This window comes from Schistocerca piceifrons, chromosome X (assembly GCF_021461385.2).
Source record: "Schistocerca piceifrons isolate TAMUIC-IGC-003096 chromosome X, iqSchPice1.1, whole genome shotgun sequence".
Classification (NCBI taxonomy): Eukaryota; Metazoa; Arthropoda; class Insecta; order Orthoptera; family Acrididae; genus Schistocerca; species Schistocerca piceifrons.
Window position 1 is genome coordinate 497552 of NC_060149.1, and position 17573 is coordinate 515124.

Sequence of the window (17573 nt, forward strand, 5' to 3'; positions counted from 1 at the left end):
ATGTTCTGTTATGAATAACATTTTTTGATGCTGTCAAGCATGAACAGATCCTTCTCACCACATCCTGCTCAGTTCAATCATGACAACTGTGGGGATCTGGGTCTGTATCCCTATATTCAAAATCAGAAGTGGCTGACACCACTATATCTGGGGTCTGCAAGTGACTGCCAATGGTGGAGACATCTGTGCTTGGTACCACACCCATATGTCTACAACAGCTGCTTCTGATATCTTCTGTGCAGCTCTGCTGTAAGGTCAGCAACTATGGATTGCAGTTTGCTATGATGCAGTATGGTGAGTGACTGATATTTGTCAGCCTTCTTCTTGTGTCTTCAGTAGTGACCATGTTGAGCTGTAAGGATCTCCTCAATAGATTAAAAGTGTCATTTGTTAGGCCACAAGACATGGTGATAAATAAGGTTTCACTCAATAAGTCTACATCTACATACATACTCTGCAAACCACCATACAGTGCATGGTGGAGAGTACAGTCTACCACTGCTAGTCATTTCCTTTTCTGTGCCACTTGCAATTGGACTGAGGGAAAAACAACTGTCTCTATACTTTCATACGAGCCCTGATTTCTGTTATATTATTGTTGTGGTCCTTATGTGAGATGTATGTTGGATTCAGTAGAATTTTTCTGCTACCTGTCCCAAATGCCAGTTCTCTAAACCATTGACCTTCCTTACAACCAATCTTACATGCTCATTCCATTTCATATCATTCCATATCACACTGTGTGTCCTCCTGCTTACCTAGTTGGTAACATGCTTGCCTGCCATTCACCCGAGCCCAGGTTCGATTCCCGGCTGCGTTGGAGATTTTCTGCTCCTGTGGACTGGGTGTTGTGTTGTCATCATCATCATTTCATCCTCATCACAGGCACGCAAGTTGCATGTGGCGTTGAATGTAATAAGGCTTGCACTTAGCAGCCAAACTTCCCCGAGATGCCATACGCTCATTTCCATTTCACACTGTGTATCTTATCTCCCAATACCTGCTATGCAGCAGAGTATGATGTTATAGCTTGCATCTGCCAGTACTCTGTGGCACAGAAATCTAACCAACATACTGTATACACTCGGACAATCCACACCCTCGAGTAATCCATGCATCCTAATTTTGAGGGAAGGAAAAAAATTTTTCTTGATTTATTTTGGTTTATTTACAAAAAAAATTGTTCTAACATAATGATGTGTTCATAATTACATATCGTAATTGGTTTCAAGAAACGTATCATAATCTTCATATGCTGTTGTACAGGTTGATAAATCATTAAAATGCAACCGATTCAGTGGCGTGCAACTGGCTGGCCATTAGCCAGTCAGCCAGCCAGGGAACATTATCCCTGCCAGCAGGGACTCTAGGTCTACCTACAGTAAAAAAATAAATGCAAATTACCGTGATTAAGAATTTAATGTTAATATGTGCAATAAAATATGTTAGTCAATACATATGTTTCCTTACCACTCTATTCATCATCACTTTCATCATCACCACAAGCGGAAGAATAATTGTTGTCGTTGCCATCTTCCCACAGAGTGTCGTTCTCTGTTCCATCCAGCGAACTTGTGATACCGCATTTTTTTTAAGGATTTTTCCACCAGTGGTTGCAGAATGAGGTCCCATGCACTTTTCACCCACTCATAAATTTGAGACAAATCAGGCCATTTGATTTTTCCACTTGATTTGAACTTGTGTTTTTTCATCAGCCATACACTGTGTATATCGCTTTTCAAGTGCAGCTTTGAATGGCTGATTTGTACACACATCTAGTTCTTGTAGGATGGATGTTAGGCCTCATGAGATAATGACCAAGTTAGTTTTCCCTTTTTGTAATTTTCCTCATACTTCCTTAGTTGTATGTCTGCACAAGCTGTCCAGGACCAACACATTACGTAAATTTAGTAACATACCAGGGCAACATTGACAAACATGCATCACCCAGCCAACCACAAGGTCATTCTCCATCCACCTTTTCAGATTTTCTCTCACTAATATGCCTTTCATTGATATTTTTGGAATAGTTTTCCTTTTAAATATCATGTAAGATGGTAGTTTTTGTCCATCACCAGTTACACACAACATCACTTTACACCTTTGTTTCTCACTGCTGCCAGTTCATATCATGATGCTGGATTCTCCTTTCCTGTTCACGGCGTTGTCGAGCAGCATCTCAAAATAGACTGGCGTTTGATCCGTGGTGCCAATTTATGATAATATCTAGGACTGTTCCATTGCAGTTTTGTCACATAATGATGAAAATGCACTATTTTTTCCTCATAATCACCTGGAAGCTATTGAGCAATGGTAGTTTTCCTCAAGAGTCATAATCCATTTTGGTTGAAAAATCTTGGTAGCCAGCCCCAGCTAGCTTTGAAACTGGTAATGCCTAGTTCTTTGGCTAAAGCCAATGCTTTAAGTTGGTACATTTCACTTGTCACCGTGCATCCATATTGTCGCTTCTCATCTACATAATTGCAAAGCCTTTTTTTGAGGTCCAGATACTTCGCTTTTTGGCCACAAAATGCTCGCTGATTACTGTTGGTTTCTTGACGCCACATTTTGTATTTTCCCCAGTCACAAATACAACTTTTGCTCACTTCGTACTTTCTTCCCACTGCAAAGTTTCCATTGTCCTTGGCTTCTTCAATAGCTTTCAGTTTTTCCTTAGCTGTGTATGAGCAATAATGAGAACTTGTAGCCCTAATTAACAAGCTTGAAGATGCTGTTAATACTTCACTTCTAATGTGCTACTGACGTGTCACAGACTGAGGCCACAACAATGCAATAGTATAATGAGATTTATTGTTGGAGGCAGAGCAGTACCAACCTTGTTTCGAATAATCTGTGACCTTAGTTTTTTTCCTTAAATTCAGGAAAAAACATGCACATATTATTCAAGAAAATAATTACATTTTATATAAATAAGAGAAACTTCAATAACTCACCATACAGCTGAGGCAGTCAATCATCAATAAACATATTAAAGGGACTGAGAACATTGCTAACTTTCAGACGTATCCTTCTTCAAAGCTAACAGAATACACATATGCACACATACATACACATATACCTGTATGGCTGCAGTGTCCATCCTAACAACATTGTGCAGCTTGACTGGATGAGAGGTTGAGTAGAAAAAGAGGAGAAAGGAGGGGGGGAGTGGGACTAATTCAGCAGAGGTGAACTTTTTCTGGTCAAAGGGGGAGTTGTGTGCAGTGTATAATGACATAGGGAAGTGAATCAGAGGGGAAGACAGAAGAGAGGAAGATGGATACTATGGAGAAGAGGGGCTGAGTGCAGATGGAGGTGAGTGTAGGATGGAAGCTATTAGAAACTGAGGACAGGAGAGATGTGCGACTAAAGCATGCGTTGCAGTGGGAATTCCTATGTGCATAATTCAGAGAAGCTGGTGTTGGGGAGGAGCCCTGATGACACAGTTTGTGAAGCAGCTACTGAAATTGTTATGCTCAACAGTATTTTCACCATTTGGTGGACATCTCCACCCTCAGCCACAGTTTGGTGGTGGCAGTTCATTTGGATAGACAAGTAGTTGGTTGTTATTCCTACAGAAAATGGTGCATAGAAGTTACAACAGAGCTGGTATATGATATGGCTTCTTTCACAGGTGGCCTGTCCCCTGCAGTAGGACATCCTGGGCAGATGCATCAGATTGGTCTTGTACTTCCCGTTCTTTCAGAAGGGGATGACCCCTGTGTCAAAGGGTTGGGAGCAGGTGTGATATAAGGATACACTCGGACATTTCATAGACTGGAAGGGCAATAAAATACCACTTTTGGAAGGCAATGTTCTCAGACTTTTCTATGTATATATGTCAGACTCAAAACTTCAGCTTTATAGTGAGTTGTAACCTATACTCGTTCCATTACTTATATTTAATGAAAGGTTTTCCATTAGTACAATTATATTTCATATCCTACAGCAAATTGTCTATTATGAGGACTGACTGAAACTTTTGATAATGATGCCAAATTTCTATGAGAAATACTAATCAAAATAATAACTAGTGTTACTGTAGCTTCTGCCTAATGATTTATTGGTTATCAGTTCCATTAGATCATGTTCAGAAGCTTGTTTACAAATACAATATAAAAACTAAAAACTTTAAATATTACAAAAATATAGCACAAATGTAATAAACTGTTTAATAATTGTTTGGAGAACTGTACCTCATTATCTTGCAAATCAAGTATAGCTAAGTTCTGTCTAATATGAGGGCGTGAAAGGAAGTCCCAGTTTTCTTGTAGACCTAATTTGTTGTGTGCCAGGACTAATACTGATAACTTGGGAAGATCACCAATGAAAACAGGAATTGTAATGAGATTGCAGTTTATTATTTCAAGGTGCACAACATTGAGAAGTCCAGCAAGAGCCTGTGGTAGACAATCCATTTTGATGTCGTAGAGCTGAAAAAAGGCAAATAAACAAGGAAACCTCTTAACTTGGATGAAATTATAGGATGAAATACTGGTGCTTTCTTAAATTAAGAGCAATTTTTAAGACACAGAATGTGACTACGAAGAGTAAATAACATGATACCATTGAACTTTGTAATTTTTATGGCACACTGAATACTCAGCAGATGTTTTGAGGGTGCAGGTGGTCACTGTTTACTACTACACATAATTTTTCATCTCGGAATTTATCCCACATTCTCAGGTGAGCTGTCTTTACCAGCTCTTCTGAAGATGTCTGGTAGGTACTCAGATGAAATATAAGTATTTTAGGTGGTAGTAAATGATGACCAGCTGCACTCATGAAGCATGAACAAATGATACCATACAGTAATCAGTTTCAAATTATCACATGTACCAGTTGTCAATCTTGGTGTACTCTTCATAGAAATAAAGCAAATTATCCTTCCCATCACCCACAAGTACAAAGTTTCATAAAAAAATACATCAGACACCTCTTACACGAATTCCAGTTCCATTTGTATCTTAGAACATCAAATGTGACACTTAAGTATACTTACAACTACTGAGAAACCCTTCCCTTTAAGAAAATAACGAAAATTTGAAGTGAACTTTTGACACTAGTAGTATAGTACATACCTGAAGCACTGTCAGGTCTTGAGGTAAATCTCTAATATTTTCTATCTCTCTTGGAATGTCAGGTGGATTTACACGTTGTGAAGGACCAACTTGTTTACATAGCTGCTTCACAAGAGATTCAAAACGTTCAAGAACAAGTGTGCTGTTATGTATTCTGAGTTCATGAGGAGGCTCCCTCAGTGCTATAGTAAGATTGTCTTTAAACAGTCCACCTACTGATACATGCAGCACATTCTCTGTTGAAATCTACAGAAAAAATAATAATAATAATGGATTAATCTTTCATTGAAAACCTGACATCAGTACTCACATAAAATAGTAAAAATTAACATTTACATTTAATGCCATATTTCTGCATGTCCAGGAAATTCATTCATTTGAAAAGGATATGACTTGAGGCATTTAATGAAAATAGAAGAGTGCATGATCAACAACAATTTTTCTGTTAATATTATGATGCTGATAGAGATAAGTAGAATCATTGGACACATCAAAAAATGACAAAACATGCCAAGCATAGCAGAAACACTAAAGAACACATCATTACTTTCATACTTTTTGAACTGAATTTCTTCCTGTAGAAATAAAGGGAAAGAAGGTTGGAGTAGGTAGGTGGAAAGAGAAGCAAGGCAATTTATAATAAATGAGTGAAATCAGATCATAAACAAAAGAGAGAGATGTGTGTAAATAGGAATCACAAAGAGAGATAATGGAAAGAGAAAACAGATAAGCACAGGAAAAGTAACAAAATAAAATACCCACTTGTTTGTTTGTCCTAGTGCTGACCACCTGAGATCTATTAAATACTCATCATATAGAAGAATGTACTTAAGGTTTTTGTAAAAGTGGTTTTTATCATTTAGAATTATCTTAAAAGCACTAGAGTTAGTTTATATTTATCTTATTTGTATTCCATGATTAATGTAATTTAAGCACTGCAGATTTATGTCACTTACAGTACCTCAGTTGGGTAGTTTGATCTATTGTTGTTATCTGCTTGTGGTTTCTCAGGCTCTGACTATTTCGGTTAGTACATTTTTCATGATTTTATATAGCTTTTACATAGTGGGCAATGAATAAGGACACTTGCCCTCAGACACAAGGTGAATTGGCTGCTGAGCTAGAATTTGTATTAACCACACTCTATGGGCTTCAGGTTGCTATCCGAAGCTACGGCACCACTGAGGCACCTAGGGTAAATGCAGTGACATCTACTATGTCACTGGGATCCCATGGAAACCTAGAAGCCACTGCTTCTTCTTATCTATAACAACTTACCACATCTCCTCATTCGAGGGTGACTGGTGAACAGTAGTGGGATCACATATCTCTGGGTAGAAGGTGAATGTAGGAACTGGCAGCACAGCTCTCTCTCATGGCCCAGTAGCAATTAAGAGCTGCTGCTCAGTGCTGATGACACATCTGAGCTCTCATGGGATGCCTCATCTATTAGACCAGTTGCCAATTTTCTTCCCAAGACTGGAGATTACACGGGGTGAATATATTTATCATTCAGAGTTCCAACATTAGGCACATACAGAAACCTCTCAGAAAAATAGAAACGTTGGGAAAGAAGCACATTGTGCACTCAGAATGTTAGTTGGGATGTGTCAACCCAAATGTGGAGGAAGCTTTGCTACTGGCTATTGAAAGCACTGGCTGCAAATCATAGTTCATGTCAGCACAACCAATATTTTCCACCTGGGCTTTGAGAACATACTTGATTCCTTTAGACAGTTAGCTGAACTAATGAAGATGTCTGGTTACACTCATGAGATGAAAGCACAAACCACTTTTGTAACATTGTACCAAGAGCTGATCATAGCCCTCTGCTTCAGAATCAAATTGAACATCTAAACCAGAGTCACAGATGAGTCCATGACAATCTCAGATGAGTATTTCAAGACCTAAGATCTCAGCTGGGAAATGTAGGCTTTGTGTTGATAGGTCAGGCTAGCACTACACAAAGGAAGTGGCTTCTCAGGTAGGAGAGTAAGTGTGGTGGGCATGTGAGACTTTTTGTTGTTGTTAGAAGAACTCCACCATTGGGTCAATTACATGCCATAACTATTGTAAAAGATTAGTTATCAAACAGTGGAACCTCCAGGTTGGAATACCAAAATATTAGGAAAAGGATAGGTTGCTATTCACTGTAAACATGACATGTCGAGCTGTAGAAAGACACAACAAAAGACTGTTACACATCTAGCTTCTGGTCAAAGCCTCCTTCAGAAAGGAAAATGCAAATACATTCATTTACACAAGTAAGTACACCTCACACACATATGACCACCATCTCTGGCAGCTCAGAATGCTGATCCAAGCTGCCAGAGATGGCAGTCATCTGTGCGTGACACATGCATGCTTGTGTGAATGAATATGTGTGTGTTTTCTTTTTGGAAGAAGGCTTTTGCTTCAAGCTAAAGATGTAACAGTATTTTTGTTGTGCCAATCTGCAACTCAACGTGTCATATTTATGGTGAGTAGCCATGTATCCTTTTCCTAATATTGAAAAGATTAATTACTTCAATTTTCAAGAACATTTGCCCTTAGAGAAGAAAGCATGTTAATATTGAAACAAATTCATCAGTTCATTTCATGTAACTCTATTTTTTATTTTATTTATTTTTATTTATTTATTGTATTTCTTGCATGGAGACACCAACTGGTGTTTTTTGCAAACATCATAGCATTTTTTTAAAGTTTAGTACAGTCATATATACATATGTGATTACATATACATGATACAAATGTACCATTGTACCTAATAAGGGACAATATTGGGTGTTACATTGTACCTATTACAAATATTCAGATTTTACACAACTATATATGTATGTATATATACAATAATTTATTTTAGTTGATTACATATACATGATACAAATGTACCATTGTACCTAATAAGGGACAATATTGGGTGTTACATTGTACCTATTACAAATATTCAGATTTTACACAACTATATATGTATGTATATATACAATAATTTATTTTAGTTTAATATTAATATTCACTTAAAGAATATAAACACTTGTCAATCAAGAAATATTTCAGTTTCACTTTGAATATGTTCCCTTTGTGGCACCTTATAGAGTTCGGTAATCTGTTGTACCATATTTGGCCACTAATGCATGGACTATCGTCTGTTGTTTTTAATTTTGTTCTGTAGTAGCAGTCTCTATTTCTTGTATTATAGGTTGCTTTGCTTTGATGTGTCACAAAAAATATAATTAATTTGTAAAGATACAGTGAGTAGCCTGTGAGGTATTTATGATGAACAAAGATTTCCGTGCATGAATCTCTATACCCTAATCCATGGATAATTCTGATTGCTCTTTTCTGTAGGGTTAATATTCTGTTCATATGTATGTCGGCAGCACAACCCCATATCTCTATCCCGTAATTAATCTGTGCAAAAATGGTTACATAATAAATTGTTTTTAATGTCTGATGTGGGACTACTTTTGATAACTGGCTGATTAGATGTAATGAACTGCTGATTTTATTGCATAAAAATTTGATATGGTTTACCCATCTTAGATTTTCATCTAGGTGAATACCTAGAAATCTGCAGCCTTCTGTGTCCACTACTTCAATTCCACCTATGTTATTGCTAGAGGTTTGGTGTGAGTTTGTAAGTTTAAATGGCAATAACTGAGATTTACTGATATTAACTTTCAAACTTTGATCTTGGAAATAAGTAGTTATTTGATGTAGTCCCTCAGTTGCTACCAACGTTAACTCATCATTTTCTTTACCAAGAAATAACAGTGAGGTATCGTCTGCATAGGTTACCAATTCAGAGTTAAAAGGTTGCTCTATATCATTTACGTACACTAGGAAAAGGAAAGGGCCCGAAATTGAGCCCTGGGGTACACCTTGTGTGACTGTCTCATATTTGGACTGGAAATTAATGATCTGATTATTGATTTTGTAAGTCAGCTTTGTACACTGCTTGCGGTTAAATAAATATGTAGCCAGCAATTGCATGGATGCAGCATTTACATTGTATGACTCAAGTTTACTTAAAAGTAACTCATGGTTTACTGAGTCAAAGGTTTTAGTGAGGTCTAGAAATATGCCAGCTGTTTGCATTCCTTGATCAAGGGCACCATACGTTTTGTGAAGAAATTCCATAATTGCTGTGATAGTACTATGATCTTTTCGGAATCCGTGTTGTGTCTCTGTTAGGAACTTATTTTTCAAGAAATAGTCACTAAATTGTGTCAGCAGCACAACTTCAAATACTTTGCTGAAGACAGGTATCAATGATATGGGCCTGAAATTTGAAACCTCTTCCTTGGATCCTTTTTTATGCACTGGTTTAACTGTGCTCCATTTCAATACATTTGGAAATGTATGTTCTCTAATACTGCAGTTTACCAGGTGGGTGATTATTTTAACTAATTCCTTATTACATTTTGTAATCACGATACTACTCAAACCATCCCATCCGGATGAGAACTTATTCTTTAGGTTATTTATTATCCTGCCTATTTCTTTTTCACTTACTTGTTTGAATTCAAAAGGTGGCTCTTCAAAGGGGCAGAGCTTTACCTCACTACTCACAATTGTGTTATTAACTGGACTAACAGCTGCAGATATAAAGTATTTATTGAAAACATTGCAGACTTCATTAGGATCTTTAATTGTGTTTCCTTCATGTCTTATATTTACAATTTCAGTTTCTGGCTTCGGTGTGGCTTTGCAAAATTGATTTACAATTCTCCATGAGGTCTTGGCTATATTGTCTGATTGAGCTATTTCACTGCTGTATATCTGTTTTCTTAGATTTGAAAGCTCTTTCTTAAAGATTTTCTTGGCTTCATTGTACTTGACCTTAAAAACATGCAGGTTTGTTGACTTGTGTAACACATCCATGTCCTGGATGTTTTGCATGAGTTTTATCATATTTGCTGGAAGTATCAGTCTGTTGGTTTTTGCACTTTGACAGATGCTGCCCTGTTAAGAAAATACAGTTCACCCATAACCAAAGTGTCTTAGCATAGTATCATAGAATTTGGCCCATTTGTTTGACATATTTGTTACATCATTTCTGAATTCACTATGCTAATTTTACTCTGGCAAGATGGCATTAAAACTCTGAAGGTGAGATAGACGACTTTATTTTATTTCAGTTAGCCCATTGGATACTATTTTTCATTTATACTGTATTTCATGAGCAATTGCTACATTTACAATATGTCACAGTTCTTCTGGATAATCAACTTGTGTGATTAGAGTTGTATCATCTGTGTACAGTACTGCCTGAAAAGGCAAAAATGAGGGTGAGTCATTTATATACACAATGAATATGAATGGACCCAATACTGAGCCCTGTGGAACAGCTTTTGTAATCGGTAATAAGTCTGACCGTTGGTTGTTTATAGTTAGCATCTGCTTTCTGTTGCTTAGGTATGACTCAATAAGGTGAAAAGCATCCTCTCCAACTCCGTAGTATTGGAGCCTTTTTATAAGTATACTATGGGAGAAAGTATCAAAGCTTTCCTCAAATCTAGAAGAGTTGCACAGGTTGTTTCCTTAGTCTCAAAATAACAATATGTTTTTGTGATGATATTCTCAATTGCTTTGACAGTGAGGTCTGAAAATATACTGTGAGGAGCTAAGTAGATTATTTTGGTCGAAGTGATGGTTCATTTGTTAGTGCATACTAATATTCTGTAATTTTTGGTATGATTGGTGTGAGTGAGATGGGACAATAGTTATCAGGAGATGTTATATCACCTTTCTTATGGATATGTGTTACAATAGTAATTTTTAGGCAATCTGGGAAGATTCCTTCATGTAGCATTTGATTGATGATTTTGGTTAGCGGCAGTAGAATTTCTGTCTTTATATTTTTTATTGGAATATTTTGAAAGTCCGTAGCAGTCTTCTGCTTTTTAGTTGCTAAGTATAGGCAATTGCTTTGCTAATCTGTCTGCAGGATACACAAGTCCATCAGACAGCTTCATTTGCATCTTCAGTGAGTTTTTTATTTGAGCCAGAACTAGTAAAGCATGCATTTAAGGCATTTGGTTGAATTGGAATGTTGTTGTGTTTAATTTTGGAGGTTTTCTCTGTTTTGATAACTTTCCATGGTGCTTTACACTTATTTGTCAAACTGAATATCTAACTGTCATTGGCTTTCCTCTTGGCTGCTCTAATTCTGATCTATACACACTTCTCACTGCTGTGTAATCTTCCTTCTCAGCTTGATTCTGTTGCAATCTGTCATAGTGCACCATCATTTCTTCCCTAAGTGTGCACAGAAGTGGTGTGTACCAGTTTCTCAATTATCGAGGTATATTACTCCGGTTCTCCTTTGGGTGTTTTCTGTGATGTTTGGGACAACATGAGTCAATGTTTTCTATTAATAATTCTAAAATTTTTTGCGTTGAATCATTGCCAGACATATCATTAGTGAGCACTGTATCCCAGTTTATGTGATTAAGGTTGCTTTTTAACAGATGCAATTTATGTTCATTGATTTGCCTGATCACTCTTCCTGGTCCAGTTGAAGAACTGTCTATTTTGTTATTTAGAGGATGCCTAAGCAACAGCCCTGCATTATCTGATATCCTGAGGTTTACAGTACAAAATTCAGTTTTATTTGGCTGAAAGCTGCATATTATATTATCTAAGCAAGCACTGAGCCTGGTGTGTTTGTCATTTAGACAATAGAAGTTTAATGATCTTAATATGTCTAATAGGTGCTTCACGTGTTTGGCCTTATACCTAATATCTATGTTAATATCACCAAATACCAGAACTCTCCAATTTTAATATTTTAAGAGCACTGTTATCAATTTTTTGACATTTTCTGTGAATAATTCTATGTTATTACTAGGAGAGTGGTACACTGATATAGCTATTGGTTCTTGACTTGGTATCATTATTACTGAGACTTCAAAAACTGCTTCTATATATAGAAAACTTACATCTATCACTTCATATTCTAAATTATTTGTTTCCTTGATAAAGACTGAAACACCACTATGCTTCAAACTCCTCTACAGCAACATGTTGCTAATCGCTATTGATAAGATACACTTAATTCAAGTTCACTATGAATTGTGTTCATTTAATAGCAAAACATCATAATTTAATTCTTATGGCCAGTACTCCATTTGTGTGTTTATTTTTTTGTGACTGTATATTAATATGTAAGAAAAACACACTTTTTTCAATTGTTGTCTGGCTGGTTGGGCACAGTAAATACTTGACTATTGTCATTTGGCTGTCCCAGGTGAAATCTATCAGATGACTTATGCTGCACCTCTCTTGTGTGACCAACTGTAAAAAATGCTGAGGTTCCTTCCTTTCACATGTCAGATGAGGTGTTTTTTGCTCCTTGCGATGCTGATAGTGGAGATGTTGGTGTTGTCTCTCCTGTGCTGTGAGTGTGCCTGTTTAACATGATTTCACTTTTGGGTATTTGATTTCTGTTGTTGATATTGTTCTTTCGATATTTTTATGAGCAGTTTTTTCCCTAGGCTATTAAGGTGTAATCCATGTGATACATGGAATCTTTTTGAAATGTTTACACAACACTCATACTTTTCATTGGTGGCAATAATTACCTTGTTTACCCACAACCACAGTGGTAAGTCATATCAGCATGGAATATGCAGCTTGAAGACATTTGCACATGTTAGCTGTCTTAAGAATTTTTTAAATTCCAGTTTTGCTTTGCACGTTGCTTGTTTCCTTACATCATTTGACCCACCACAAAACACAACATAATCTTCTGAGGACAAACTTATTACATCTGTGGGCCATGCGTGTTTACACACTTCGGTCGTGGATATACCAGGCTTTATGAAACTACAGTCTTGAGCATTGCCATCACTTACATATCCACTTGGAAATCCTCATTGACAGTACTAACAGAAAACTATGTAAACTATGTTTCATGATTAGATCAATAAGAAATGTACACAAGAACAGGATCATATCAGATGCCAATTTTGACACTGTCCATACCAGTACAGAGTGAGAACGTCAGTTTTGCTGTGGCCTATCCAGTTATACAAATACAAACGATAGCCCAGCTCTAAGTTTCTCCAATGTTTATCATGCAACATGCATACTGACCAAGAGAAATGTGTTTTCTTTTGGTAATGGTATCTTCCCACTTCCCACGAACTGCTCTGCAACCACTGAAATCAATATATGAGTTTTAATCATCAGCATCATTACTATATTTGAAACACTATGATGAGAATTGGCTGTATCAGTACAAACATGTGAAGATCGAAGTGGTGGGGGGAGGGGGGGGGGGGGGGGGAGGGTAATGATATCACTGCCAAAAACTGCAACATTTTAGTAAAAGTGTTTACATTTTCATATACTTATATTTCCAGATTTCTCTGCTAAGTTTTGGAAAGTAGAGTTGTATGAAAACTAAAAAGTTCTTAAAATGGCAAGGAATTCTTGAAATTGCAAACTATGTTTAACATAAGATACACAGTTGCTCTCATGAGCTCTCATGGCTGGGCTTGCAGGCTGATTAGGCTGCAGAGAATGCTGTAGCCATGAAAAGCACCCAATCATACGCTGATAGTAAATAGAGCCAAAAATAAATCTGACATGGTTGATGAATACACTGCTAGAAACAGCAAATCATGAGAAGTTCAGTAGGGCAAAACAGACTTACCCTCCACAGAGAAAAAAATAACAAAGAGACTGACAACTCAAATATGGCCAGAAATGCCTGAAAGAAACAGCATCTCTCTCATTTTTATCCTTGCAGAGCTATATTCGGCACCTCTATTGACATAATCATACTGCTAAATGAATTACTAATAATGGTGACTGCACACTACAACTTTGTATTACGTAAATTATAACATTGTCAAAATTGTTTAGGTTTGTTGCTATTATAGTTCTTAAGTCAGTTGCATGACACATCTATTTCTCAAATTTCTGGATGCGTGTTTTTAATTGCTGTATTTCTCTAAATCACAATTTCTAGGAGTTTATGCTAAAATGATGCACTAAGTGCTGAAATTAATAAATTGTTATTATGATTATATTAAAAATTAATGTACAGGCATATCTGCCACATTAAAAGTGTGACTGATGGCAAAATTATATGAGAATAACAAGCTGTGACCTAGTCCCCCTCCAAGAATGGAAGCCTGTATCAATACCTGAGTGAGTGACCATAGCTGAAATTGAAAAATTTGTTTCAAGTTGGGCAAAAAAATTAATCTCTCAGTCAAAGACTTCTACATAAGTAAAATAGAAGACAAGTGAAAAGTCTTTACTATTGATTTATTTAATCATTTATTTCAGCTGGGAATAATATTTATTATTATTATTATTATTATTATTATTATTGTTATTATTAACATATTTTTCCCAATGAGAGATCATTGTGTTGATACCGACACTGTAGCATGTTTGACTTTGTTGACAGAGCCACAGCTTCACTTCTGCTTGTACTGCTTCATCACTATTGAAGTGAAGTTCTCCAAAGTGTTCTTTAAGTTTTGGAAACATGACAATTCAGATGCGGCCAACTCAAGACCATATGGAGGATGATCCATAACAGTGAACCTGATGTGTCAAATTGATGCAGATGTCATAGCATTCATGTGTGGTCTGGCTTTCTTATACTGAAGGAGAGGGTGCTCCATGTGTGGTGGAAATCTTCAAATTTGAAACTCGATTACAGTATACTGTTTCAATTACAGGCATTACTTTTCAGCATGTCTTCATAGTAATCATTACAATATATACAGTGGATGATCAGTACACTACAATACCCCCCTGCGGGTTCGGGGGTAAGAATAGGCCCGCGGTATTCCTGCCTGTCGTAAGAGGCGACTAAAAGGAGTCTCAAACGTTTCGACCTTCTGTGATGGTCCCCTCTTGGGTTTGACCTCCTTTTTTCTTCCAAATTTCCGTCGTCAGTGCGTGCCATTTGGGGAAGGACACCTTACGTGGTGTTTTTGTATTGGTCCATCATGCTCCACCATCTTGCATGTTACCTATTGTCGTGTGGGGGGGACTACGCCCAACATCTTCTGGGTGGTCTCCTTCTCGCCTTGTGCGCACTCTTCTTCTTAGCGCCTACGACAACTGTGGACCCTTTAAACACCTAAAATCCAGCACGGTAGCCAGTCCGTTGTGGTGGGGTCGTCATGTACCCTCTTGGTGGTAGCCCCCTGACCACGCAGGGATCGCACTACAGATGCCTGAGCTGTTTCCTCCCCATGCATGCCAAGGAGTATGTGCCCATCTTGTCTGGGGCACGGGGACTCCGGGCAACGGAATATCGGCCAGGTACCCGTTGCTTTGGCTGGGTGGCGCCCTTGGGGAGAGCCCTCGTTCGGAGTAGGTGGCATCTGGGCGGATGTGGCGCAATGAAGCGCAATAAATCACATCAAGCTGGTGGTCGCACGGTCACCAGCGTCTCTAAGCGAGGTAGAGTCGACTTCGATGCTGCGCAGTATGACCCTCAGACGTTCCCCTCGTTGGCTGCGCCATGGGAGGGACGCCGATCTAGTGCCAAGCGGGAGCCTTACGTACCGCAATACCTTGTCTGCAGCAGGACTGATGGTGACTCCTTTCTTCCGACGAAGCCTATGTTTTTTGTGGAACACCTGGAGGATAAGTTTGGGGAAGTGGCGGGGTTGTCAAAAATGAGGAATGGGTCCATCCTCCTCAAGACGTCCTCCCCAGCCCAGTCACGAGCGTTGCTCTTGTGTGATAAGCTGGGTGACGTCCCTGTTACCGTCACTCCCCACAGTAGCTTAAATATGGTCCAGGGGATTATTTACCATCGTGACCTCCTGTTGCAATCCGATGACGAGCTGAGAGCCGACTTGGAACGACGTGGTGTGCATTTTGTCCGTCGTGTCCATCGAGGACCCAAGACAAACAGGGTGGCCACCGGTGCCTTTATCTTGGCCTTTGAGGGTGATGTCTTGCCCGAGAAGGTCAAGGTGATGGTTTACCGTTGCGACGTCAAGCCATACGTGCCTCCCCCAATGCGGTGCTTCCAGTGCTGGAAGTTTGGGCATATGTCCTCCCGTTGCCCATCCAGCGCTACATGTCGAGAATGCGGACGCCCCTCTCATCCTGATTCTCCATGTGCACCTCCGCCTGTATGTGTTAACTGTGGGGAGCACCACTCTCCATGCTCGCCGGATTGCCCCGTTCTTCATAAGGAGCGGAAGATCATGGAATTTAAGACCCTGGACCGGCTTACTTATCGAGAGGCTAAACAGAAATATGAAAGGTTGTATCCTGCTTCCCTTCGAACATCTTATGCTGCAGCCACGTTATCGTCGCCCGCACGAGCGACGGTTGCCGCTTCATCTGTGCCGCCTTCAGTGGGCCCTCGGGGCCATGTATCTCTGTCTGCCCCCCTCGTGCCTGGGGGCAAGCCTTCCTCTCTTGCCCCCTTAGCAGTTGGGGGCAAACCCTCTTCTGTCGCTCCCCCCAAGCTTACTTCGGGAGTGACGTCTGCTCCACAACCGGGAGGCTCGATTCCTCCCCCTCCTTCTCCGGCGGCGTTGCCTCCGCCGGTTCCTCTCTCGCGGAAGGGGTCCCTCGGGGCTCTCCCTTCCTCCGTTTCTTCTCCTTCCCAGCCAGATGTCAGCCAGTGGCTGAAGGTTCCGCCACCTGCTGGTCGTAGGGCTTCTGCGTCGTCGTCAGCCTCCGACGCTCCTTCAGAGAAGCTCTCCCAGCCCTCTCACCCTAAGGGCAGACGCGAGAAGAAGGAACGGAATGCGTCCAAGAAGAAGGACGTTCCGGCGGTTTCAGCACCGCCTGCTGTACATAGTCCTGGCTCCGGGGATGAGGTGGAGATCCTCGCCTCTGCCGCGGATCTCGCCCTCACGGAACCCTTGGGGGCCTCTCCTATGGACTCAGCTGACTCTCCCCCAGTGGCGGCGGTTGGCTCTGAAGCGCTGTCTGCCTCTTAGTCGCATTCACGCCCTCCCAGTCCCTTCCTGCTTCCATTCTCCAATGGAACTGCGGCGGTTATTTCCGCCACCTGCCAGAGCTCCGGATGCTTTTGAGTGATTCCCCTGTTCTCTGCATTGCTCTGCAGGAAACTTGGTTTCCTGCACTGCGGACCCCCGCCCTTCGCGGTTATCGGGGATACTATAAGAACCGTGCTGCCTGTCAACGAGCGTCAGGTGGGGTTTGCCTCTTTGTTCACCACTCTGTCTGTAGCTCGCCAGTACCCCTTCAGACGCCTTTAGAGGCAGTTGCTGCCAGGGTTGAGCTCTCGCCGGCTATTACTGTTTGCTCTGTTTACATTCCTCCGGATGGGGAGCTCCCCCGCCATGTCTTGGCTGCACTGCTGGCTCAACTCCCGCCACCATTGCTGCTTCTGGGCGATTTCAATGCCCACAATCCTCTATGGGGTGGGACTGTCTCCGATGATCGCGGTCGGGCCGTGGAGCATGTGTTGGCTCAGCTCGACCTTAGCCTCTTGACCACCGGTGCTCCCACGCATTTCAGTGTGGC